Below are 27,238 nucleotides of genomic sequence, written 5' to 3'. Positions count from 1 at the left end.
AGTAGTTAGCACCATATAGAGCTGAGCTGTATATTACTAGTTATACAATAGGAAACATACTATAAAAATAAGTGATCGCCAGATGGTGCTGGCTCGTCTATAAAAACATTTGGACTGATCTTGAGTGAAGAGGCACATAACAGTTTGCTGCACTGCGATATATATATATATATATATTACTATGGTTGATCCTTGGCAGTTCACTTCCAGACTTGGTCCACTTGTTTGCTGGGTCACGTAAGTGGATAAAGTCTGAAATAGTTTCAATCTCAAACACTCATTTTGTATGTACATAGAATATATGTAAAAAGTATGCTTACAATGATAATAGAAAACTTTAACAATCATCACATACACTTCCATTCTCCCAACTCCCAAATGCGTTAAAATATGAGTTCTGCATTAAACAACCACAAAATTGTTTCCTGATTTACGATTGGCAGCTGCAAACCAGGGAAGTTACAGATAGTGATACAGTACATCTCTTGTTCATAGTTTATTTTGATGTACATGATTTTCTTAAAGTTTTTCAGAATTCCTTGTAAAAACATGAAATGTGGCTGACTTGGATTTAACCCCCTTTTACCTCCTCTGCCCATAATGTGTTATTATTTGCTGTTTAGATTTGGTCTAAAACACAAAAAACCTGACTGAAGAGCAACATTTATACTTATATTTTCAAAACAAATCTCTGAATTGCATAGAATATTAATGCTATTATATATGTTTGGTTTCTCCCCAAACTCATGTAATGATGTATTATTATTATTTTAGTTCACTTAATCATGGTCAAATCAATGCATTGTGTAGGGTTAGGCATTCAAACTGGCTGCATTCCAGAATGTTAATTTATATAATCTATTATTCAATATCACGATTGAGGTCAATAATATAAGTAGGTACAGCTAGAGTTAAAGATTAGTTGCATTTAAGAGATTACAATTCCTGGTTATTTCCTCTGATTACATTATACTGCAAGCATAAAAAAAAGCAGTTTAAAAGCGTTTTCTTTCATAATTAAGTTCACTGCTAGAGAAAATGAAATCACAAAAAAAAAAGAAAAAGAAAACTGCTGTTCAGTTACTGTTCAGATTCGGTTTCAGTAACTGCCAGTGACCAGCTGTGCAATACCAGCTGTGCATTTACACTAAAACAACAGCAATGAATAACAATACATATTACTTAAGCTATTGTAGGACCCTTTGGGTAAAATGTGTATTTTACCCAAAGGGTCCTTCACTATCATAGTGGGGATTTTCTGATTAGTATATTACACTACTAGTAGTGCACTGTAGTAATTCTGCCGATTACGGTTAAATGTCCAGTCATTTTCTCCTCCCAATAACACTGTCTAGGGGGATCGCTCAGTGTTGACAATGCTTGAAGCTAGGGAAACCAATCAATTAAAAATGCCCCGTTACTTTAACATGCAAAGATCTTCTATGCAAGAGCCAACCTGCGCCTGCCAACCAACAAGATGCTTCAAGATAAAGATCAATATAAGTAAGCAGAAACCCCAAAACTGCAGCCCTGCCAGCAGAGAAGCAATTCCCTAGTGTTAGCTTTGAATCGTGTCTTTGAATCATATTGCGATCAGCATCAGCACACATAAGTAGTAGATATTTGTTCAACATTTTTCACATTTTAATAAGGAGCGTTTCTGGACCTGAATGTTGCAAAGAGGACCATACTGTAATATATGTGATCATGCCTGTACATTCAGTACATTCTATGTAATGCATTTCCCATCCCTCAAATGTAGAAAAGCTATTGTAATTAATTCAAATGTTACATCAGTAAAAATGAATAAAATAAGAAGTGTAAGCTTCCACCCACCAGTCATCTGACACATACACAGACAGCCATCTAATGTTCAGAAAATAATTGTTCTCTTTCAAGAGCCTAAAGAGAGTTTTCTTTCTATTGATTTATGAAAGATACATTTCCACATATCCAGCCAGCAAGGACTTGGCAAGAGGTATCAGATTTGCTTAGTCGGATTAGTATCTTAGTGGTGCTTGGTAGCATGGTTGTACACAGCGTTTAAGGCTGGTGTCAGATGCTCTCACTTAAGGACTGCTAACATTGAGTAGCAGCTATATTTCCTCTACATGGGACTGCCTGTTTATGCACATACACACTCTGTATAGTTGATGTGGAATTGTAAGTTAATTGATGTATTTTTCTTCAATTCCCTGACACTGGCATAGTGTTGAACTTGTGTTTTTCCTGTGGTTCTGGAGCTGCTGTCAGGAACGTGCTGGATTCTGAGGTCAGGAATGTATGGCTACTTTTTCATGCTGCCAACTTTTAACTGACCTACAGTGTGATATATTTCAACCTCAAGGAGTCCTAAAGAGTTGCATTCAGCAGACTCTGACAATACCTTGCCATTGCATCACTTCATCAAACCACTGAGGTAAGAGCAGATATTTTTGACGGTTACTGTCGACTAAATGCATGTTATACAAATAATTGCCATATTTTCAACAGGATTTGTATGGTTTTTGTTTTGTAGTTGAGGTTAAATGATTCCTTGATTTACTTTTTTAGGGATATGTTTTTGTAAGATCCATGTGTACCATAAGGTACAGCATGAATACAAAAACAGCATTTGACTACATGGAACAAGGCTGCTAAATACAATAAATCATTTCTACAAATTTGTTTTCTCTGTTCCATTTTAATCTTTTAAAGAGCTTAGCATTTTTTTTGTTTGCGAAAGGAAACATTTTCTCAGCCCTGTAAAATGAATTGAGTTTTCAAAAACATAACAATAATGTTAGAGAAAACACGCACACTAATAGTCTGCTAATTTTAAATATGACATGTTTTTTAAAAGTTGTTGATTATTCTTGTCTTTCTCTTGGCCTTTGATTTAAACTAATTAAAGGCATATGCTTGTGAGATGTTTTTGTCCCTTCTGTGCAAGTGTGAAACCTGAACAAAATCTTTATGTATTACAGTATTTTTCAATTCTGACATTAGCTAATTTGCAAAAAACTGCAACCATGGCAAATTACAGCATTTTGCAAGGCTGAGTAGAAGTGTTCAGTAAAGATTCAGCTGGGAAATATACCCTGTTTATTTTTTTTGTAAAATGCTTTGAAGAAAATGAACTGTCTGGCTGTAGAACTCTGATTTCCTCTTGGACATGAGCTGATACTGAGTGCTGTCCCAGGTGATACTAGCACTGCAACAGCTGAAAGTGTGACAGCCACTTCATTAAATCTTTCCATGTCCACTGGATATGTAGCAGGGAATAACTAGGCCTTACAGCAACGTATTTTGACTACACAGCTTTCCTGCCTACAGAATACCCGGTATTATATTTCTTAAAACATGATTACTGCTTAACATAGTGCTCTAGGTTGTATTATGATGAGGAGTACTGCACTGTAACCTTTTAAATGTTTGAAAAGTCAGGAATTGTATTGTTGCTTTTTACAACGTTTCCATGGAGACAAACACAAATATGAGTAATTTTATTTTCTATTTTTGTTAAATAAATTTAGTAATTCCTTCACATGATGCCCACTAATTGGTCAATGTTTGATGTGTCCAGTGCTGGTACAATCCATTGTCATGTTATACTCAACAGATCTTGTCATTAAGTGGCATGTTCTTAGAAACTGCACAACAAAATGAAAAGATGTAATTTCCCACCAGATCTGTTTGAAATAAAAATGTGGTTGTGTATACTATTTAGATTCTTCATGGCATTGGAGGGATTCCAAATGGCTTGACGTACTAAAGGCTAAACTCTTTAAATATTATATAATCTGTCAAGCCAGTTGCATAACACTCAAACAACATTTAGTGACCGAATGACGTTGTGAGGACGGATTTCATAAAATATTTAATTAACGCTCCATTTAGATTAACATTATTAATCATAAGATACAAAAAAGTATCAAGTCTTGGTGCTTTTTTTGCAGCATTAGGAACTACAGTTGTTTTTCACAGTAATGTGCCAGGGGCGTATTTCCAATGTGAATTGCAAAACTAACAGAGTTCAAATTAAGTTATCTACTGGGACAAAGCAATGTCCTGTACTGTTAGATAATAACTTGACATGCCGCTGATTCTGTTTAAAGCTGATTCTGCTTAAAGGGAATTATTTATTTTCCCAATTATCAGATTGATCAATATAAGGATGACAATCTTGCCTTTTAAACAAATACAGAATTTTACTTAGTTAATTTATTGTGTATTTAACCAAACACAATGGAGGTGAACTGAATTATATTCTTCATCTTTATCTCTATTTGCTTTTCAACATTCACATATTTAATACTGCATCTAAAGTGCATTCCAAACTTGGGTACCTTTAAGGCATGAGGAAAAGGACTGTTTCACAATACATATTTAACACATTGTAAGCTCTTTATAAGTCAGTTTGCTTGTTTTGATATGCCCCTTTTGACTTGTTTAAATTAATATCTTAAATATTTGTATACAGTTTAATACTATGACTCAGTCAACATAAAATAAGTCTGCAAATATCAGTGGTAGGGGTAGATTTTATTTGCACAGAAGTGTGACGAAATATACTGCACTGAAAGATTAGTTTAGCAGTATGGATCATGACATAGTGGAATGAGTTTAACGGCAATGCCGCAGTTGATTAATGACCCCTATTCCAAGTTAAAAAAGCATTAAAGGTAAATTCTAGGACTGCAATTTCCCTTTGACTGCGCTGGGTTTGTATTGTACATCTACTACAGCATCCTTGAATCATTGCAATCATTTACTGTTTTGCAATATTAGTAATGGTTTAAAACCATTCTTTGGATTCCACTAAGGATTTGTCACACAGAAGAAGAAATGTTTATACTTCACATATAGGACACTCAAGGCTTTGGAAAACTGCACGATAACTCTCAGTCATAACAAATCTGGGGCCAGACATTCAATGATTTTGCAAATGTATGCAACTTTTAAATTCAAAAGTGTTGCAAGTAAATTAGCAATATCGCAAGGCTACAAATGTCAATACATTTAAATTAATATAAACAGGAAATGAATCGCAACTCAGGCTGTACCCAACTGATGCACGGGGTGAGACAATGACTCTATTGTTCAAAAGAATAGAGAGGGCAGCTTTACTGAAGAGATTATAATAATAGCTGACACAAAGGGGGGAAAAAAAAACCTAAAATAAGATTTGACACTAAACAGAAATGTATTTAAAAAAAATATCATTATATGAGTTTTCATATTTCTTAATAAATTAGTATCCAAAGCAAAACAAACCTGTCCGGACAGGGCAGTAAATCAATGAGAAATGTCTAATTATACTACGCAATTAAAGAAGTATGAACTCATACAATAACAATACTTTTTAATATATAGGGGATGAGTAATCGTGTGGTAGTTTTCAGGACATTTCACACTGTTTTAGTGCCTTGCCAGGAATTTCGTACTTGTAGGTGGACTTGCATAATTATTCACAAACAATGGTACAACAGAAGATTCAGATGTTTGTGCATAACCTCATCTTGGCTAAAAAAAAAAAGTTTGCTTTCTGGTAATGGAAGCAGATAAAATGTCAATCGCTTTATATCTTTTTGTTTGTTCTTAATCCGAATACATACAAATAACGAAAGCTGTTCTTTTTAAAGTGCTTTTATTTTTTTAAAATTATTTTTTTATAATTCTTAATAATGTGTGCTTTCATTTCCACTGCTTTTCAAATTCCAGTATTGACTTCTGTCATAGAAAATATAATCATCTGCACCATGGGATCACTTTGTCCATAAGATAAACTGTAACACACCTTTTAGACAACAGAGATAATGCAATAGTAACCTCTAGAGATCCTGATGGTTCAAGTAGTGTCATGGTCATCAGAATCAACCTTTGGTCAATCAAGGGCTTCAGTAGACCATAAAATGTATTTCAAATAATTGTCCTTTCAAGCATACTGAGTCTGTAGGCATTTTCCTCATTTGGTTGATTGACCTATCCGATGCCACCAAAGGTACCAAGTCTCTGTGCTTTCTTTCTCCAAGTGAATATATAGAACACTCCCATCCCCCCTTGCTATTCTAAGTTGTCATTTTAACTCTGACTTAACTAGTTCAGCATAGTGAGATCCTATATGGAATGTGATATAGCCCATGACATAAGCTGGGCTGGTATTTAAAATATAACCCCTTAAGTTCCTAGGGGTTAGAGTTGATGCTACTCAGATAATACTTAAATATCTTATACAGATAATTTCATGAACATTCCAAAGCGCTCACTAGAACAAAACTGTGGCATGAGTAGGCATAGGGAAATGCATAACCAATTTACAAATATAGCTGATACTGATGAAGGCACAAGCCAAACATTGCGTATACATAAATACAGGTCAAATACAAATATAATAATAAAAAAGTATGTTGTTTTTTTTTTATTAATTTTTAATTAATTGTTTTCAAATTATTCAATTTGGTGAAGTTAAAATGACAACAACATTTCATATCTTAATATTGCTTTAATGAAATAGAAATGTAAATCATTGCTGAACATTGTGTATCCCATTCATATAAATTGCATGAACTGGCATTCATGACTCTCCGCTTCCTGTGATTCATTTGGAGAGAGTAAACTTTGTGTTCTTGCCCTAACTGTTACACAACTGAAACAAACTTGTAAAATAGTAACGAGGACAATGTGTGAAGTACTACATCAGAGGAGTTTTTAGCATGAACTTTTGGTCAGATTGATATTTATTTTTAAGATATTGATCCTATATTACCTTTTTAATTCATTTTACACATCATATATATTGATATATAGGTCCGGACCAAATCAAAACTTTGACAACCCGCTAATCACAATTTACAAAACTGTATTTAATGGTGTTTTCTTTTTATGAGTAGAAAAAATAAGATACTTACAAAAAAAGAATATGCTATTAAATACATTTTTGTTAAGTGCGATTAGCAGGTTGTCAGCATTTTGATTTGGTCCCAGCCATAGTGTGTAAACATGACAAGTATTGGGATGGGCCAGATCTGAACAGTGCCTCTTAATTTTTTTACATTTATTATAAAAATAATGATAATACAAAAATACTCACAATTTGATAATTCACAAATGTGGTTATTTTTCATGATTAGTCTTTGATACTAGTAACTTGCCCTTCATTAATTCACTACCCTCAATTATTTATTTTTATATCATTTATGTGCACATTATATATTTCTTACGTAAATATGTGTAAAACCTTTATCAAATGGGAAGTAAATATTTAATTTCTGACTGTTTTAAATAAATAAAAGGGTTTTCAAAGAATGATACATGCACTTAACATTTAAACAAAGATATTTCTGTTTTTTATATATTTATTTTTTGCATGTGTGCCCCAACTTATATACTGTACAGCACATGTCTCCAGATTTATAACTACCAGAGATACCTGGCAGCTAACGTAAGTTATTTCAACTGTCTGGGTATTGGTTAAAAAAATAGATTATATCACTAAATATCTCCCGGTTATAAATTTAAAACAGGAGGCCACTGTAATTCTTCTTTTAATTATGTGGAGTCAGAATTCCCACTAAGCTATTCTGTTAGTTCCGGTTAGAAGCATGAAGTATATCCCACAAGACATTTTAGATTTAATTTATAGCAGAAGCGAATCGCCACATTTAAAATCCCAGACAAAATGATGTATAACCCTGTTCTATAAAGAGTGACACCTAGGCCTGTTATTACTTTGCCGTTATAGAGAGCTCAGTTAAAGGTTATCAATGACAGAAGATTGTAATGGATTATATTACAATTAAAGCATGTGAACACCTCTTCCACCCACCAAGACCATTACTCATCTTAAATTAATCAATCACAAGTAAATTGTTCCATTTGGCTTGCAATTCATTTTCATTACAGCTGAGAAGTCATTAATGTATGTTTGAGAAAAATGGCTAAAGCCATCTAGATCAAGTCAGTATTTTTTTTTTTACTTTTGTTAGTAAAAGTTTAGATGTGTTAAACCATACATAGGAGTAGTACAAGATCTCGTCTACAGAAAACTAAATGTAAGAAGATCATTCTAAAGTACTAATCAAGGTTTTAAAATAATAATTATTATTAGCAATAGCAGAATTAACACTAGAACCTTCGCGGTTATACTCATACCTAAAACTACTGCCGGCAGTCATTATGACGGTACATATATATATACACACACACACACACACACACACACACACACACACATAGACACATACAGTATACACACACATACTTTTTAAATGGCTTTATAATACAACTGTTTTTTTTTTCTTTCTGCTTATGCAGTTTAGTAGTATGCATCCTAGTAGCCTACACTGTGCTACACAAAATTGGAAGACTTCTAACAAATGAGCAGAAATAGAATAAGCAACTATGTGAAAATATCGTTGATTTTGTGAACTGCATATGTGGAACAGGGCCAAGGTTCATTGATTTTTTCTTTTTTTTTTTTTTTAAGAGCTTATCTTGGTAGAATATACTAGCTAGAGTAGCGAGCGAGTAAAAACATGTACGGAAAATCATCTAGCGAGTATATTTCTTGCGAATAACCTGAAAACATAGCGACACATGCAAATTAGGCTATGACATCATGAAACGTCACGGGGAATTCCCTTTGACTCGCTAGAATTTACAGTGGATGGAAAACCATTTTTTTGTTCTTATGTCGCTACCATTTTTGTAGCAATTTTACTGAGTAACTTATAAACTTGCTCGATTTCAGACACGCAGAGTAATTTAAATTTGAAAACCTCAAACCGTCAAAATGACTGCTATGGTGGTTCTAGTGTTAACACTGGTCCCTGTATTTTGTATGCTTTCAATTCTTACCACTGGCAGGCATTCCAGTCAACTTAACTGCCCCAACCAGGTATTCATTTAATCAAATAAATCTGCTAATAGTCAGTTACTTAATTTAGACGTGACAAGAACAATGACCTGGACTGGAATGGCCCTATCATCCAGCTAGGGTGTACAATGCCAGTCTTCGAGTTCTGGAACTGGAAGACTGGACATCGAGGACCGAATTTGTGCACCCCTGAGTTAGACCTCCCAGTGTAACAAGAGTAACGCTAGTCGTGCTGACGGCAACTTTTGTTTGTAGTTTTGCTTTTACAGTGTTTTTTTTCTGTTTTGTACAAATAAATCCTGCGTGTGTTGATGTTACCATCATGTCACTTCCCATCTGTCAGCAGATAACCCATAACTCCCTATCACAACCTCTTATTGTGATTTTTCACCTAAATGGTATTTAATGTACATTATTGAACCAATACAGATATAACTTGCAAACAAAAGCGTTGGATATCCAATTTTATCCAAAACATTTTAACACATGAAACATGGATTGTGAGTGCAAATGAGGATCACAAATTCATTTAAAAAGACACAATGAGAGGACAGCAAAAAAAAACCAAACATATTATTATTATTATTAGTAGTAGTAGTAGACGTAATAGTATTAAATACATGATGAACAATAATTTTCCCATAAACGTCAGTGCTTACTGTCTAAATATACACGGTTACAAAATGCATGCCTTCCTCTCACAGTGTTTTTTTGCTAAATGAATGATCATGTGTTTGAGAATGTACTTTTAGACAATAGAATTGTCTGTATGGTCTTGATGGTAACTGTTTATAATTGAGTCAGTGTGTTCTGAGCTAACATACCTACTTAATCTACATTATACATAAACCATATTGATTGAAATCAAGAAACATGGTCTGGAATAAAGATATCCAAAATGTGGTGTGGCTTGATCCAACCATTTATCATACTCTTATAGCCATTTTAAATTCTTTTAGATTTTCCGTAATAGCATTCCAGAGGAATTACAGTATCAGTTCGACTCAGCCGTAAATGTTAGATACATCATTTTTTGGGGGAAGAAAAAGCAAACAAGCATTTAAAAATTACAGTAATTAACACCATCACAAAATAAGTGGGATGAACCAAAACAGGTTTTAACTTTTGATACCATGATCCCAGTGTAACTTATTTCTACCCCATTTTTTCAAACAAGATCACCGCTGTGTTAAAATAATAAAGTACATGAGTAACAAACACACAGCAAGTGGATATTGCATCAGGGGTGTGGAATTCACATCGTCTGACGCCCAGGACAACATACCTCTAAACCTCAAATCAAAACTATATACTCACATATACATAACCCTTTAATTCACAAACCCTTAGTCACACACACAGTAACAAATGTGCTTACATTTAAATTGTAATTGAATCTATCATTTGGAAGCCCAGTGAAGAAAAATATTTTGCGTACCATTTTATAGGGCATGGTATTCTGGCATTTTATCTGAAAATATATTTCTATGCCAAACTGGTGCTCCCATAAATAAAAAATATATAACTCCGGAGGGCTCCAATTGACACAAGATGTGTTCTTCTCTCCAGCAAAGCATTTTATACTGTGCACTATAAAAACTACATACTGTCAGTAATGTGAATGGTTTGTATTCCCCTGTGTCTTTAAAAGGCTGCGTGGTTTATTATTTAAAGTGATGCGGCATCATAACTTGTCGTTATTCCTGAAACTAAGGCTAAAGTGTGCAGTATAATAACAGATTACATTTAAATAAATCATTAGGAAATAACTGTAGTTTTAACCATGTTCCTGAATCTTTTCAATTTTGGGATCAGGAAAAAAAAAACGTGTTTTTGGTGAGACAGGGAGGGGGCAAGTAGATTTTTAAGAAGGATAAGTGCATTTTCTAGCATTTTGTCCCTTGGACAAGAAGTTATTTTCAGAAATTCCACACTTGTGTTGTATATTAATCTATAAACACCAACGTAGTGAGTCACAGTTCTGAAGAAAGAAAGGGTTAGAGTTGGCAGTGGGAGAAGGAATTCCTCCCAGATGCTTTACTTCCTTTTCACCATCTACTTAAACCCCTCTGTATGAGGTATTAGAGTTGAAAGGCTAACTGAGCAGGACTTTTTTCTTTAGTGCAGGTCACCTCAGGAGATTATGGGATACAGCGGTTTTATGCATTTAACAAAAAATAAAACCAGCTGTAAGACAAAGCACATGACACTTACAATGCCTTAATTAAAACCATGTACTGTTTTAAGTTACATGCATGTTATATATCATAAACACGCTTGAAAGCCTGTTAACCCCTTCATCAGACCCAAATGGTTGATACCCAGTTAAGCATCTGCTTTTTGTAACTCAAAGGATGAAATAAATAAATAAATAACTTCTAAAAACGAGTTGCAATTGAGTAAAATTGTGTTCTCCCCCAATAAAGTTGTTTCTTGCAAACAGGTGGCCTTGTTGGTGCTGTTCTGCTTTATTGAGATATTAACCAGAATAGCCAGGTGAGAATGACACGTCTTGTAAATAGTGAGCTCTAATTGCTTATTTGGCAGGTTGTGACTAGGGGTGCAAATGTATATGTAGTGCACCACCTTAGCTCAGATGGGATAATTGTGATATTAAAACATAAAAAAACAGGGCCACCCAATTGCTTATTATCAAGGCAAAAAATGGAATGTGCCAATGGTATTTTGCGGCTTCTCTAACACTGGACCCTGAGAATTTCTTGTTTAATGTGGTAAACAATATATATATATTGAATCCAATTAAAGTACAGACATCTAACTTAATATGGTATTTCTTCATATTTTAATGTTTCACTTCCAATCGTAGAAGAACAAAATGTGGGTCATAGGGAAAGTATTGAATGGTTACTGACAAACTATTGAGGATTTGCTTCTGGACGTTTGTTTTCCCGTAAAAGGAAAAACAAATCAGAACGTTTAGTTTTTTAAACAATGACTCTTCTTAAGCATTTTTTTAATGTATATTTTTCAAATAAAACACTAAACATTCTAAATGTCTACCATGTGTCTCCTCCTTTGGCTTGCATCCCCAGTACCAACTGCGTCTTTTGCAGTCGACTCTTTAAGTAGAATGACCTAGAAGTAATTTTACAAAAACAACACAACACTGTACAACTTTTAGCTTATTTTTTTTTTTGCTTGAGCAGAAACATTCACAGCCAATAACCTGAACCACCTGGGGGCCTGTTTGATGCATGTTCAGAATTGCATTTTGAGTCATGGTTTTGTTTTCCTCAATCTGATTTTGATAAAAAGCAGGCTTCCTTGTGGCCTGGATGGGTGCATATTTCATTGATTGCTGACTTGGGGAAGCTGCACTGGGGGAGTTTAAAAGCAGTGGATTTACAATATAAATTCACTATGTCAAATTAATAAAAAAAAACTTACCAGATAGTCTTAGGTCTTAGTCTTAGGTCTACTGAAGGGGTTGGCCACATTATTAGAGAGTAAGTAGTAAGCACATCACGAGGAAATTATATAGCAAACACATGACATGTCACAGGATCTACTGTGCAGTACATAAGACCTAGTGCTGTTAGCGGAAGGGATGCTAGTTGCAATATCTATATCCCCAAACCACTGTTTCACACATATTTAAGATATGGCAAAAAAATAAAAGCATGACTAAATAAAACATGACAAATATGTTGATTTTCTATTAATAACCTTCTTGTGTGTCCTGGAATACTGTGATTTACATACTGCAGTTTGTATGTGCTTGTGAAGTCTGAGAGGAAAACATTGATTGGCTGTATTGAGCATTTCAGAATATGATGTATGCCCCCATTTTCTCAGAACAGGAACCTTCGAATAGTCAAGACGAGTTGTGATATTTGTGTTTTTTATGTGTGGTGTGGTAACTGGGCTACAAAATTCCAATCTATTTTCAAGGCCCTCAACAAGTCGATACATCTTTGCAGTCACATTCACTTAGTTTTCTAGACAGATCTCTACTTGTCACAAATCCCAAACCTTCATTCAAGGTGTCTGTTTTTTTTTTGTTTTTTTTACTTGAGGAGTACCACACCAGCGGGAGTTTTACACTGAAGTCTGAGGTGACTTTGATTTTAGTCCTCACATTAAACTTAAAAACGGGGGGAGGGGGGGTTGATAACAAACAACAAACATAAATAAATGCACACACTTTTTTACGCCACACACATCCCATTATATAAAATATGTCAAACAGTTATGTCATTTAATTGAAATCCCCCTTGTTTCACTGACTTAGCAGGAAATATGAAAATCAGACACCTGCCAAAAATCAATAGTCTAAACTCCAGAATGTGATACCTGCATAGACAATGGAAAGACTTACAGAATGATTGAATTAGCGTTGTGAACTTTAATGGCCAGTACCTTCATCTATTCTTTGTGTTCTATCCCCATATAATACTGTTGTATGTAACCTGTTCAATTCCAATATGGCATGTCATGACATGACTTGATTTGGATGGCTTTACTACCTTAAGATACCAGCAGCTAGAGGTACATAGATTATGGCAGAAGTGAGCACTGTCTTAGTTCTTAGAGAGGTAAGAAGTTTATGATTTTGTTGAGATTTTAGTTTGTTTCTGTCCTACAAATTGGCTTTATAATGATATGTCAAGTAAGATGTATTGAACATATCAATTGTTTTGATTTTTAATGATAGGCTGTTTTTGTTAGAAAACATATGAATATAAATTCAAAATGTAATTTGTTTACAGAATGTTCAGAACATTACAAATGTAAAATATATTTAACAAATATGCTGGAATATCTATTTATGTTTCACTTTCAGTCCTACATATGCTTTTTGATGACTGCACCAACAAAACTTGATGGGCATTTTGACTCAATGGGGTCAATTTTAATGCTATAAACAGTGGCTGGTCTTAATACAGCTGCCATCAAATGTATTAACCTTATTCCACTGTATTTGTATTGTATGTAGTTAATTAATGAGTCAATACACACCCCTGGAGAAAAACACAAGCAGGATAAATATAGAGTTAAAGGGTGGGAGTATCATTAGGATCACGCATTTAGATCATTAAAATAATCCATAATGTGTAAAGCAAAATTGTAAAGAAATTAAAATAAAAAAGAGACTAATGCAGTGTTCCATGTTTGCATTTGAAATAGGAAATTATGTTTGGGATATGCCATCTCTAAATGTGTTCGAAATAAATCAGTGGCATAAGAATATTATTTTAACATGTATGCAACAAACCTCTAAAATGTGAACAAATAAGTCAGCATTTATGTTAAAGGATTTAAATTAGTCAACTCAAGTACTTTTACTAGAAATGTATTACAGGGTTTGCACAAAGCCAAAACCCAAGTCTGACAATTAAGTAGTAATGTGTAGTTGTACACAACAGTAATTCTTGAAAATGTACAGACTACAAGAGTATTTTCTTCAATGTTTGTGTCATCTCCAAAATGGTCATATTTCTGAATCTTTAAGAATATTGCCTTCATGATTCTAGGGTTTACATTTAATGGCTCCTCCTCTCAGCATCTGTCTGCACCAGACTCAGTTAATAAGGGGCAGCAGTGTGGAGTAGTGGTTAGGGCTCTGGACTCTTGACCGGAGGGTTGTGGGTTCAATCCCCAGTGGGGGACACTGCTGTTGTACCCTTGAGCAAGGTACTTTACCTAGATTGCTCCAGTAAAAAAAAAAAAAAACAACTGTATAAATGGGTAATTGTATGTAAAAATACTGTGATATCTGTATAATGTGAAATCTTGTAACAATTGTAAGTCGCCCTGGATAAGGGCGTCTGCTAAGAAATAAATAATAATAATAATAATAATAATAATAATAATGTTTTTGCTTTGTGATCTATGTTAAATGTATTTACAAAATAGTAGGATGTTTGGTGTTGGAAGTTTGTATAGAAACCACTGCTACCTCTTGCTACTTCATTCTAAAGCTGTGATAATTACCTACGTTTTTGAGCCTACAGCAGATGTCTTATTTTTATCTGCATTGCATTAAAACAACTGATCAGGTTATAACTCATGCAGAATTTATGCTAATAAGCCATCTTGTCTCCTTAGCAAAACATTTCATATTATCTGTACAGATAAATGTGATCTGTCTGATCTGTCTCTGTCACTCATTTACCACATATATCTTAATTTCCATTTTCTCACAGAGGTGTACTTTGAAACCACTTGCCATCTGTGTTGTTCTGTCCTTGAGCCACTCATATGTGTATCAAGTTTTATGTTAGAGAAAAAGGTTTTGCATTAGTTTATCATCTTTTCCTTTTTCTGTGGACATTCCAAGTGAAGTTAGTTAATAATGCAAACACTGCAGTGGTTAAAAAAATATAGAAAGGCAGGCCGCTCTCAGCACTGTATCTGAGGCAGACCTGTTAAAAATAAAGTTATGAAAGTTTGGCTAGATCTACAGATTTTTTTTAGCCAGACAAATGTTTTGTTTTGGTTCAAACTATTTCAAATCGAACCCTCATGACAGGGATAGCTTGGCATATGTATAGGAAGCCAGTGACCAGGTTAGAAGGGTTCCATACTGTATGTTCATACTGAAATATTTACACAGCTATGGAATGTTGTTAGCCAATCAGGTTGCTGGTTTTTTTCAAGCTGTTTTATAAACTGTTTATAGGATGGAACAATGGTAACATAAACACAGATATTTGAGGATATTGTTGTACTATTCATCAATAGACAACCAACATAGTATAGCTTGTGTATTATTTTGTGAGGAATTTTGGTGATAGTGAAAGGCTAATGTCATGTTTTACCCAAATCAAGTAAATCACAAATACAGTGATAATGCCATGTTAACATGTAGGCAACATACTCTAACCCCCCCCCCCCTCTCAGGGAGTGATGATGCATTTCAGTCTTCAAGTTCAATTTACTGAGTACTATGTAGTTTGATACAGCACAACACATTTAGTTTTTCCAGATTTAAAATGCATTCACCCACTGTGCCACACAGACCCCTTTTTGGAGAAGCACAATGTGTTGCTGAAAGTTTATACTTTTCTAAACAGTATACATTGAACACCAGAAGGCTGAAAAACATTTCAGATATGCACAGTATCCTTTACATTGCAAAATATGATCCCCAGGTACATACAGGTGCTACAGTATACACTGCAGATGCACCGTGGACTCACAATCATCTCATACCTTACTGATAGTGGTGGAATTCCTTTCGTTCTCAGATTATTATTTTCCATTGCTATTACCCTCAACTATTCAGCATTTAACCACCATCATACATTAAGATACATTAAGATAATAATGATAATAATAATACTTGTCTTGTTTGTGTATGTGTTTACATCTATTTACACATTCACGTGTGTTTGATTTAAGGGCAAATGTGGTGGTGGGAGGAGAAAACTATGTTATTTTAGTGTGTTGTTTTATCCATTCAAGCACGGATTAATAAATATGGTATACATTTTTATTTGTTCTGTAATAATCCCACTTGCAGACTAAGTTCCTTGAGTGAAAGTTCAATTATGTTTATCTTTAAAGTCACATCATGTTTTTTTTATCCATTTGGACTGTTACTGTGATGATACACAGTGTCAGTTTTGGGAAATTGATAGCATTGTTGTATTCCAGTGATTAATGGTGATAGATATGGAGAGCTATCATTCAGGATGCAGGTGTGTATGAAAAAACGGAAATGTGGATGGGTAACACCCATTATGTCCCCCATCAACACCCCCAGATCTTCCCTGTGAGCGGTAGGGATAGGTCACGGAAAACGATCCAAAATGCCACCGAGTTCTTGCCAAGTAAAATAATACTGTGTACCCACAGTTTGACCAGGAAATGATGAGCTGTTGAAAATGTCATTTTTTATTGAGTGACTTTATCCTCTCACACCAATTACGAAGTATTACATATTACTGTTGAGCATAATTTTCTTACTTGGCAAACCTTACTGTAATTTCAAAAATGTATTTTATAAAATGCTGGTTTTCAAGTAGTTTGTTTAGCAGGGACTTTTAGTACATCACTGAAAGAAAAAAACAGCCCTTCCCTCAAGTTGTAATATTACATTGGCATTGTCCATTTATTAAGTGTTGATATAAAGATTGTATGATATATATTGTTGTATGCATTATTTGCTCAAACATTTGTGGCACAGGCTAAATTATTAAAAGCAGATCATGCTGTACATTAATAAGGAACATTTACAAAGAAGTGAATCATTCAAGTACCATTCGCCCAAACAATCATTGGCACAAATGCTCAAATCTTCTCTATTTGCCACACTACTAGGCAGCTGAATCATAAACATCTCAAAACATGTGGTGCTGTACAGTATCTAACTATCTGTATGTATAGCTTTAACACATGGCTGTCAAATTTTAAATGTTGATACCATACACTGTTTGGATAGTCATAGCTGGCACGTATGATTATTAGAAGTCCACAGGAAAACACACTGAGGTCTGTTTTTGTATAATTCCTATCAAATGAATTCCACAAGGAAGTATGCTGGGTTTGCATTGCACTGACGTAACAGCTCTTCAACTTCCTACAGAAGGTCTTTCCTGCATGGTATAGTAAAGCAGGGTTACAATCAAATATGGGCATATAGTTGCTGTACAAGGAAGCTATTACAGTCACTTTATAAGAAAATTGGATTGCAGTAAATGCAAGCAATGTTGTAGTTGCTATACAGTATTTATTTTTTAAGGATAAAAATGCCAATATTTATCTATTTCCATAAAATATTTGAATAGATCAACCAAAATATAAACATTTTTCTCTAAGTTGTTTTGTTTATTGATTTATTAATTTCAATTTTTAAACAGAAGGGAGATAATTTCAATAGGGTAAGAACAGGCAGTACAATACCTGAGAGATAAACTCCATCATAATGCTTCAATGGCAAATAATAATTTGTCATGCTTTATTATTATTATTTATTTCTTAGCAGAGGCCCTTATCCAGGGTGACTTACAATTGTTACAAGATATCACATTATTTTTACATACAATTACATTATTTTTACATACAATTACCCATTTATACAGTTGGGTTTTTACTGGAGCAATCTAGGTAAAGTACCTTGCTCAAGGGTACAGCAGCAGTGTCCCCCACCTGGGATTAAACCCATGACCCACATTGCTGCCCATCTAACCACTTCAGATGGTTTTCTTTTTTGTTTTGTTTTGTTTTGTTGGTTTGTTGTATTACAATTCCAGTACATTTCAGTACAACCTTTGACTTGTTTTGTAAGTTGTGACTGACAGCATAAGTGAACATAACAATTAACATCCACTAAAAATAATAGATAAACACAAATTCCATATACATTCCCACGAAATAGAGACACACTGAGCTTGTCAACTTATAAAGAGATCTACTGAAGCAGAAGTCAGTTTGTCATGTGCTAATCACTGCTGCTAATATTAGAAGCGGTTGTGTAAAGTCTTCAGGGGAACACTAGAGATTTTGATTATGCAGGGTATGTCCTGCAAAACTAAATCATTTTTGAGGGACAACATAATGTGATCTAAATGAATGAGCTCTAGTTGTTCAAGATTAACATTCTATACATGCAACATGAATGTTAATTATTCCTAAGATAGGCGTGCATGTTTTGTTATATGTAGGCTCCCTGTCTTCTGGCATGGGCCATAACAACCAAAAGTGTTGGGTTATGATCTGAATGGAGCTCAGTTTGTAATACCGTATATTTTTATGTCATATTACTAGATGGTGAACGTTGTTTCTATTTCCATGCTTCATTTGCCATGCTTCTCATGTGTGATAGGTAATTTGGTTGGATGACTTCTAGAACACTTCTACAAATGACAATATAATTACTTTAAAATGGGACTCAGGAATCATTTAATGGAAATAACAGAATGTGCAATCAATTTAAATAAAAGTGTAATATGAAAGAAATGACTAAGGGTTTTAATTAACATTTTACACTCCAAGATAGCAATGGCAAGGTTATCGATTAATAGTACCACTTTTTAATTTAATTTATTTAAAATCTCTCTGGGTTTTCACACACAGGATCCTCTTCCATAATGGGACAACTCCAAACACACATTGGCCCGTACTGCAATGCCAACACTTGAGTAACAAATTGGAAGAGGAAAAGAAGAGCCTTCAGCAAGAGAGCAGGTAAAATAAATGATGTTTGTTGAAAAGTTAATGGAATATGCAAACATGTAATGGCAGGGAAATGTAGGCATAATGAGTAATGTAATTGTGCTATCAATACTTCAGGTTGTGTATTTTGTGTCCTGGTGTGGCAGATAGTTATAGAAATTAGACTGAAGTAATACCTTACTGCACCTTTGCTACATCTAGGATGCATCTGTTTTTTTTTTGTTTTTTTTGTTTTTGTTTTTATAAAAATTTAGTCGTTGCCAATCAGTTTTTATTATTTTCTCCCCAATTTGAAATGCCCAATTATTTTTAGGCTCAGCTCACCGCTACCACCCCTGCGCTGACTCGGGAGGGGCGAAGATGAACACCGTGCAGCCGTCCTCAGAGCTACAGCGTCGGAGGACAATGCAGCTCTGGGCAGCTTACAGGGAAGCCCGCAGGCACCCGGCCAGACTACAGGGGTCGCTGGTGCGCGGTAAGCCGAGGACACCCTGGCCGACCTAACCCTCCCTCCCCCCGGACGACGCTCAGCCAATTGAGCGCCGCCCCCTCGGAGCTCCCGTCCATGGTCGGCTGTGGAATAGCCGACTCGAACCGGCGACGTCCAGGCTATAGAGCGCATCCTGCACTCTAGCAAGTGCTTTTACTGGATGCTCCACTCGGGAGCCACATCTGGTTTTTGATGACGTGTCATCGCAGGATATTGATTGTGTCATTATCAACATATTACTGCACCATGCAATAACAGGTCCTGATGCTGTTGCAAAAAATATTTATCAAATCTGTAAGCAAGTTACAGAGTGCCTAAAAAGGCACTGTACATAACCTTTGGTAAATGTCATCAGATTGTGCCTACTTTTCATAGTGTATCAAAGGTTTTAATTATCAGCTAGGGAATACAATTTTTGTTGTACTGTTGTATTATTATTATTATTATTATTATTTATTTCTTAGCAGACGCCCTTATCCAGGGCGACTTACAATTGTCACAAGATATCACATTATTTCACATTATACAGATATCGCATTATTTTTCCATACAATTACCCATTTATACAGTTGGGTTTTTACTGGAGCAATCTAGGTAAAGTACCTTGCTCAAGGGTACAACAGCAGTGTCCCCCACTGGGGATTGAACCCACAACCCTCCGGTCAAGGGTCCAGAGCCCTAACCACTACTCCACACTGCTGCCCCTACTAGTTGTACTGTTGTTCTACTGAGTTGTACTGTTTAGGCAATACCCATATTCAAGTGCTTCAGTAGGTTGTGCACTTAGCTCTGGAAGTCTGGGTTCAAATACGCCTCAAGTCACTCATTTAATGAAGTCTCTACATAGGCCTCAGTGGACAACAATGCACCTCACAAAACTCTGTGGAGTTGCTATGGTTTCTAAAAGAAAAAAAAAAGTTTTTTATAAGTGTTAACCAAAGAGTACTATTAAACTCCAGTCCTGTGAATGCCATGAATTTAATATGTAGAACAGATTGTAAACTCTCAATATGTAAGTGCATTGACCTTTTGTTTAATAAAATGACATATAGATGCCAAACATAACTTTGATTGAGCTGAGTATGGGGGTGTAACTGGCATGTGTAGTACATGTGCAGTGTGGTAGTGATAGGGTTATTTGTTTGCTTTGCAGCTGTTCCATGTGGAGTTATGTGGATGTGCTACATAAGCATGCTGCCAGAACGAGCTGTGAAATCAGCAATAGGACTCTAATGAGTAAAACTTTTTTTTTTTTTCCAACTGTTCATGTCTATATTAGTAGAAAAGTCAGTGGGGTCATCCTGATAATCAACAATGTCTGGCAGAGAGGAGGAAAGTAACAGAATTCCAAGAAACAACAGTCTCTTTCTTATTGACAGTAGGTGCATTTATTTCACTGCCAACCTTTTTTAAAAGAGTGCTGACTTTTCTGTAATATAATCCACTGTAGGAATTTTGACAACAATCTAAGTATTAGAAAATAGCGTCATTTGTATGAAGCAATATGAATCCAAACTTGAAGACCTCCAGCAGAGTTGTCATTAGTATCCAAAGGTTCCTATTGTTTTGTGATATTGAGACCCTTTTGTTTTTGTTACAAACTAAAACACTATCTTACTTGTGGATACAGGTTTCAAGTAATAAAAATGTGGACTCGCTGTTGTCATTAATATTAAAATATTCAAATTAGATACGTGTTATGGAAGTCTCTACCATCCCATAGTGGACCGCAAAGGTTATGCTGTTGATTGTTGAAAGATTAGTTTCAGCTCATCTGATTGGATGATGTGTCAGTGGTAGGCACAGGACTGGCTGCTTTAGTAGTAGCACACTGTTTTTGGCTGGCTTTGAGGGAGAGCATTGCTGGGATTATCTTGTTGAAGATATAATTGTGAACTAATTCTGTGTTTGGTCAGTATTTATGGTCACATATATACTAATTGAGCTTTCATTGTGGTGTTCTGTTACAGACAAAATGAAAAAGCTATTACTCGAGGGAATATATTTAAAAGTTGATTCACAGCTGACACACTGTCATAGCAGCGAGTTTCTACCGTCTGTTAAAACCTGGTCAAGCTGGAAACAGGTTGAATGATGGTACTAAATAGTTTCCTAATACCATATATACAAGGTTTTGCAACACAATACTGGATTAGGTTGCGTTTCATGCCATGCATTAAATAAGATAATAGATACATTTTGTTTAGAGTGCAAGTGTAATAGACTGGGTCAAAGAGTTCATTAACTAGTACCTGGTTATGCCATGTTACAGCGTACTGGCAAAGGTATAGTCCTATGTTAAGGTAAATGTCTGTCAATTTGCTAACACTAAATTATTAGCACTGTAGTGGCTTGGCTTTATTTAAATGCATGTATACTGGTTTGTGCTTCTTCAGTAAGCTATAGTGTCTATATGTTGGATTCGGATAAGCTGTTTTTTTTTAATAAGCAGTATAATAAGCAGTATTAAACAATTACTAAACCTACCAGGATTTATTTTCAAAACATTCTCCCTGAAGGATAACAATGTCAACTAAAATATATATTTTAAGGTAAATTTCCCATTAACAAATCCTAACAGTTAATCTCTCACATAGTATAGTGATTAAAATATATGTACAACACCAAGCGGTTTCAAAAAGGAGGTCCTGTGAAAATGGAAAAATAAATCTATACCAAGTTAAATGTGATTTGTACTACTTTAAGGTAAGTGTCTATCTTCTCCAGTATTCATTTTTCTGGAAGTTTTCAAATTACTTTACAAAAATGTAAACTACGAAAATAATTGGGTGTTCAGTGTTTGTTTCCAACTATTACAAGAATTCTGTGTTGCAGATTATTTTCATAATACATATACATAAAAAGTATTGACAAGAATTATGATTTTAACTTTGTAGTATTAGGTTACGTTGTATATTTTGGTGTATACAGTATATTCCGGACTCAGTTAACAGCTTTTTTGGCAAAATCTGGTGCCATAATGGTTAATCTGCCATTTCACTTGCTTATCCACACCTCAATTTACTGCCAATTATCTACTCAAGATAAAGACAGGATGCGGAGGGAATTACAAGGGCTTAGGACAGCGTTGGTATGCAATGGGTCCTGAGGCAGAGCTGAGGTGTCCACAATCCCTGGTAATTCCCAAAGTGGTGAAGCATATTACTATTTTATGTCAACACTATTTAGATGGTCATGAAAAGTGAGGCAAGCTTTTCAAGTTGTGGGTGTATTGACATATACACACTTAAAAATGTTATTTTGTAACTTTTTAAACCTTCCGTCAGATGCTGAAATGTGTAAGATACTGGATTACTGTTGTAAGAGGTAATGGTCAATTGTTTAGAGATGAGAAAAGGCTGATGTATCCAAACTGTCAACACTGTGTACTTTGAAAGCATTCCTTCCATTGACCAATGATGAACAAAACATTTAAGAATTTAAGAGTAGTGACACGTGTGGTTTCTTTGGGTGGAACTTTTTTATTTTTTTGAAAGGGGCTTCTAATTGGAAACAAGATAAATATTAAACACTCATCATAATTTTAATTCGAGTTCTAATCTTTTTGCTATTTTTTTTCCCTCGATCTATCTCACACAGTAAGTAGAAGTCCAGTACATCCAAATTCCTGAACTTAATATGATTCTTAATGTTCTCTTTTAGAGTCCATATGTTTATTAAAACCAACTTGAACTGAAAGGAAATGTTGGTTACCAATGTAAAACAAACTTTTGGTTCAAATAGGTAGCTCCCCCTGCATTTCAATTTGTCTTCAATCAGTGACCATCCAGTCACAGTCAAACTGGGAAAATGTTAACCTTCCATCACAATGGAGTCTTCCCTGTTTTTAAGTACCTCTCTTCCTCCCCGGCACCATGTTGCACCATACCTGATGGATTTGAAAGTCATATAAAGGTAACCCTAAAATGTGGCACAATTCTAAATAAAATCTAAACATAATTTATTTGTATTACTTGATTGCAATTAATACAATAGCTTGTTACATTTGATAATCAGACATTACCTTGGCAAAGATAATAGATACACAAAGCTTTAACTTGTTAATGTTTAAATCAATATGTCTGTTTTTATGAAAAAATAAAGTTTGGCAGCTCTGGTACTAAAATGCCATTCCATGTTTAATAGGTATAATTAAGGCTTCTGGTTTTTGGCATTTATTTTTTTACAAAATTAAACAGTATTTATCAGCACTTATTTTAAGGACCACAAAACAGGTAAAAAAACTGTTTAAAAATCCCACCCTCAATTCCACAACACAAGCAGGTAAAAATTGGCACACATCAACAATTTAAACAGTAATGCAATAGTGGAAAGTGGCAAGGATCTTACATGTACAAAATCTAAAGTCTTACCTAGGGTCATCTCACTGTATGCTTTCGAAATGTATGCGGCATAGTCAGAGCAAAACCCAAACATGCTTTCCCATGTTTTGCCGAGCTTCTGGATCGTATTGTCAACATCAATTGCAATCAAGGCTGAATTGCATTAATTACCTACTCATTTACACTTGTGAGCGCAGTGCGCCTGCAGCTCCGGGTTCTCGATTACTGTCAGTGAGATAGGGATTGCACTGATTTCCTCCATGATTAGTTGTTGTTCATCTTAAACAATCGCCTGTATTTCTCAGGCACTGTACGTGCTACGGGACAGTGCGCTCTGATGCCATTTCCAATGGGGCCATCGGTCTGGTTTATAAATACTCCAGCTTCACACAAGGCTTGGCCAAATTTAAGTGGAATATCAGCCACCTCTTCCTGCACATAGCAGGAGGCTAGGGAAAGTGATGTGTTGTGTTTTAAACCCTACAGTATGTTCAGTAACACTAACCTTTCTGTAACTCATATATTTGTACTGTTTTTCCAAAATAAAAGGAATATAGCACTTCAAAACTTTAAGATTGCATTTTTGGGGTAAACAAGTTAGAGAGCTTGTGGTTCAGTTCTCAGCAAAATAAAGTTTTTTTTTTGTTTTTTGATGGTACTACAGTACCATTGCTGAAGCCAAGGCTGTTGTACTGCCTGGCCTCAAGAACACAGAACAGCCTTTGGCAATGATAACATTTTTATTATTTTAAGCCACTGGAATGCATATGTTACGCTAAATTGGGACCCATGCCATTTTTATACTTTTTTGTCCTGAATTTTACATAATATTTGTCAAAAGACAAAAACAGTCATTACTAGGCGTTTCCCATTTAATGGTTTCATTGCTTCTGGGGACAGAGATAGATGGCGGTAAGTTGAAACCTTTAGATGTTGTCTTGATGAGTTGCTGACATTTTTACCTTGGAGGCTGGCAGCTGCTAATGAATATATTTTAAACATGACATGACATCTTTTCGAAAAACAGGTTAAGAATACAGTATTATACAGAGAAAAATACTAATTTGTGGAAAAGTAAATGCACCAGGCAATGAAACCACATTGTATAATGTGATGTTTCCTTCCTTTTTTTTTCCTTTCCATTAATATTGATGATGTCTAAGGCCCGGACCAAATGAAAACTTTGACAACCCACTAATCGCACTTAACAAAACAGTATTTAATAGCGTCTTCTTTTTTTGTGTGTCTTATTTCTTCTACTCATAAAAAGAAAATGCTATTAAATACAGTTTTGTTAAGTGCGAGTAACGGGTTGTCAAAGTTTTGATTTGGTCCCAGTCCAAAAATGTCAATAATATTATATGCCAGTTAAAATAAATACAAATAAATCAAGTAAACTGAAGTGATTTAAAAAAAAAAAATTGAGTTTTGTATTGCTATCAGCTGGATTTACCATTAAATAAAATCCTGAATTTAATGTAGCTTTTAGTATGGAAATTCTTGGTTATTTATCTTAATTAGTTCATCTGATAGCCTGTAGCCTAACTTGTCTATTTCAGTTTCACAATTCATATCAGCGTCAATGATTTCTGCTGTATCTGCTAAATAACAGTTTTAAAAAAGAAAAGTTATAATCTGTTTATATGATCAGAAACCTGTCCTTGCATAAACAGAAGTTTGCTTGTGCAGATGTGTTTTTCCGCTTTGGAGAACAAAGCATGGAGAATTAATGAGAGGTTGCTGAGATCCAATGTACACATAAACACATGGATTTACATTCTTCAAAACTGTAACACTTTATAAGGCTCTTCTACAGTCCTAATAGTATTTATTTTGTGGTTATTCAAGTTAAGGTTGATTTTTTGGGAGATCCACAACCTGCCTTTCCATGCATTTGAGTTATTATGCTGTGATGGTGTGATGGTGTTTATAAAATATTCATCAAAAGAAAACGATTAAGTAGTGCATGAACAGGCAAAGCGATCTTTGTGTTGAACAGCTGTTACAATACATATTGTAGGTTGTTAAACAGTCAGTTAGACTAGGAAGCTAGAACGCTGCAGTTTTAACTTGCCCAAAGTATGATTTAGTGTACAGGGACAAGGTGGGTGCAAGCTGTGGGTGCAAGCTGTGATTGCAAGCTGCAGGAGCTCATTCTGTTCACAGTCGAAAAAGCTGACCTGATTTTCTTGCCAGATTTTGAGCATGGATAAACCGATTGGTGTACTAAAGCATACTTACGCTTTATTTACTGTAAGTTCTATTAATAATAATAATAATAATAATAATAATAATAATAATAATAATAATAATAATAATAAAATATATATTAGAAATGAAAATTTAATTCATATGAAGATAATTAATGATACATTCCAGAAGTAATATTCATACTGAACCTCGCGTCTAACACGAATATTCTAATAGGAACATAACCAATAACAATGTATCATTGGTAAATGGTTACTTCATAAGAATTCAGTCTAGTAGGAGGAATTCAGTTGTTACTTCATCCAGATTGTAGTATATATATATATATATATATATATATATATATATATATATATATATATATATATATATATATTTACTTTACTGCAAGTGCTGGTATACTTTAGTCTGATCTCTAAACAACAAAATGAAACAACAGGAATAAAAACTGCTGTACTGCTATTGCCAACAAGACTAGATTGGAAAGGCAGCAATGTAGACTCACGCCATGTTTGAATCAAACTTCCTGTCGCTAGAAAGATTCAGATCTTTAAGAGTCCCATGCAACCTTTCTGTCACTGTGTGACGGGGTACCCCCTGCCCCTGGGTGTCTTTTGTTTATTTGGTATAGTTTGGGTTATGTAGCACGGGTGGTGTAAAATGAATTTGTATGTGGGCACTGGGAAGTCACAATTAGTTCATGTGCTGTATTTAAAGAGTCACAGATCTCACACTCAGGGTTGGGTGTTCAGTGTGGAGAGAACGGAAGAGAGAGAAGGAGAAATAAATCTAAAGAATAAAACAATTGCTACTCGTGCAGGAAGGACCAGCACGATACTTGTTTTGGGGTTTGTGTTCACTGTTTTGTTTGTTTATTTTGGCCATCGTGCCTTTTGTTTTTGAGTGTTTTGTTTGGTTCACCTATTTGTTTTATAATAAATCTGCACTGCCAGCACATTTACTCACAGTACTGTGTCCTGCATTTTCTGGTCTGATGTCACCCACAAAGCCATTCCTGTTACACACTGTAACCTTTACCTACATATTACAGCATTGTCTGCCTGGTGCCATCACACAGGTATTTGTATTATTTATTGTGTAAATATAATAGCAAATGACAATCCAATGCCAAGTAACTTGGTATGCTCCTATGATTTACTTGTGGTAAAAGCTGACCCAGCTATATTTTCTCTTCTG

The 27,238-nt window shown here is 34.9% G+C and overlaps 1 protein-coding gene across 2 annotated transcripts in view; it reads left to right on the top strand.

Moving 5' to 3' along the window:
* Positions 1 to 2,070: 2,070 nt before the first annotated feature.
* Positions 2,071 to 27,238, top strand: part of LOC117419886 (semaphorin-3A-like) — a 163,574-nt gene continuing 138,406 nt past the window's right edge. Inside the window, exons 1-3 of one of the 2 annotated variants that reach the window (XM_058985885.1) lie at positions 2,071 to 2,419; positions 18,899 to 19,009; positions 20,767 to 20,865. The gene's annotated coding sequence lies outside the window, so the exon portion shown is untranslated. The remainder of the gene's footprint in view (positions 2,420 to 18,898; positions 19,010 to 20,766; positions 20,866 to 27,238) is intronic. The other variant, XM_058985884.1, reaches the window with a different exon arrangement.

Source organism: Acipenser ruthenus, chromosome 14, assembly GCF_902713425.1.
Source record: "Acipenser ruthenus chromosome 14, fAciRut3.2 maternal haplotype, whole genome shotgun sequence".
NCBI lineage: Eukaryota > Metazoa > Chordata > Actinopteri > Acipenseriformes > Acipenseridae > Acipenser > Acipenser ruthenus.
The sequence above is the reverse complement of the archived record's forward strand: the minus strand, read 5'-3'. Positions and strand labels throughout refer to the sequence as shown.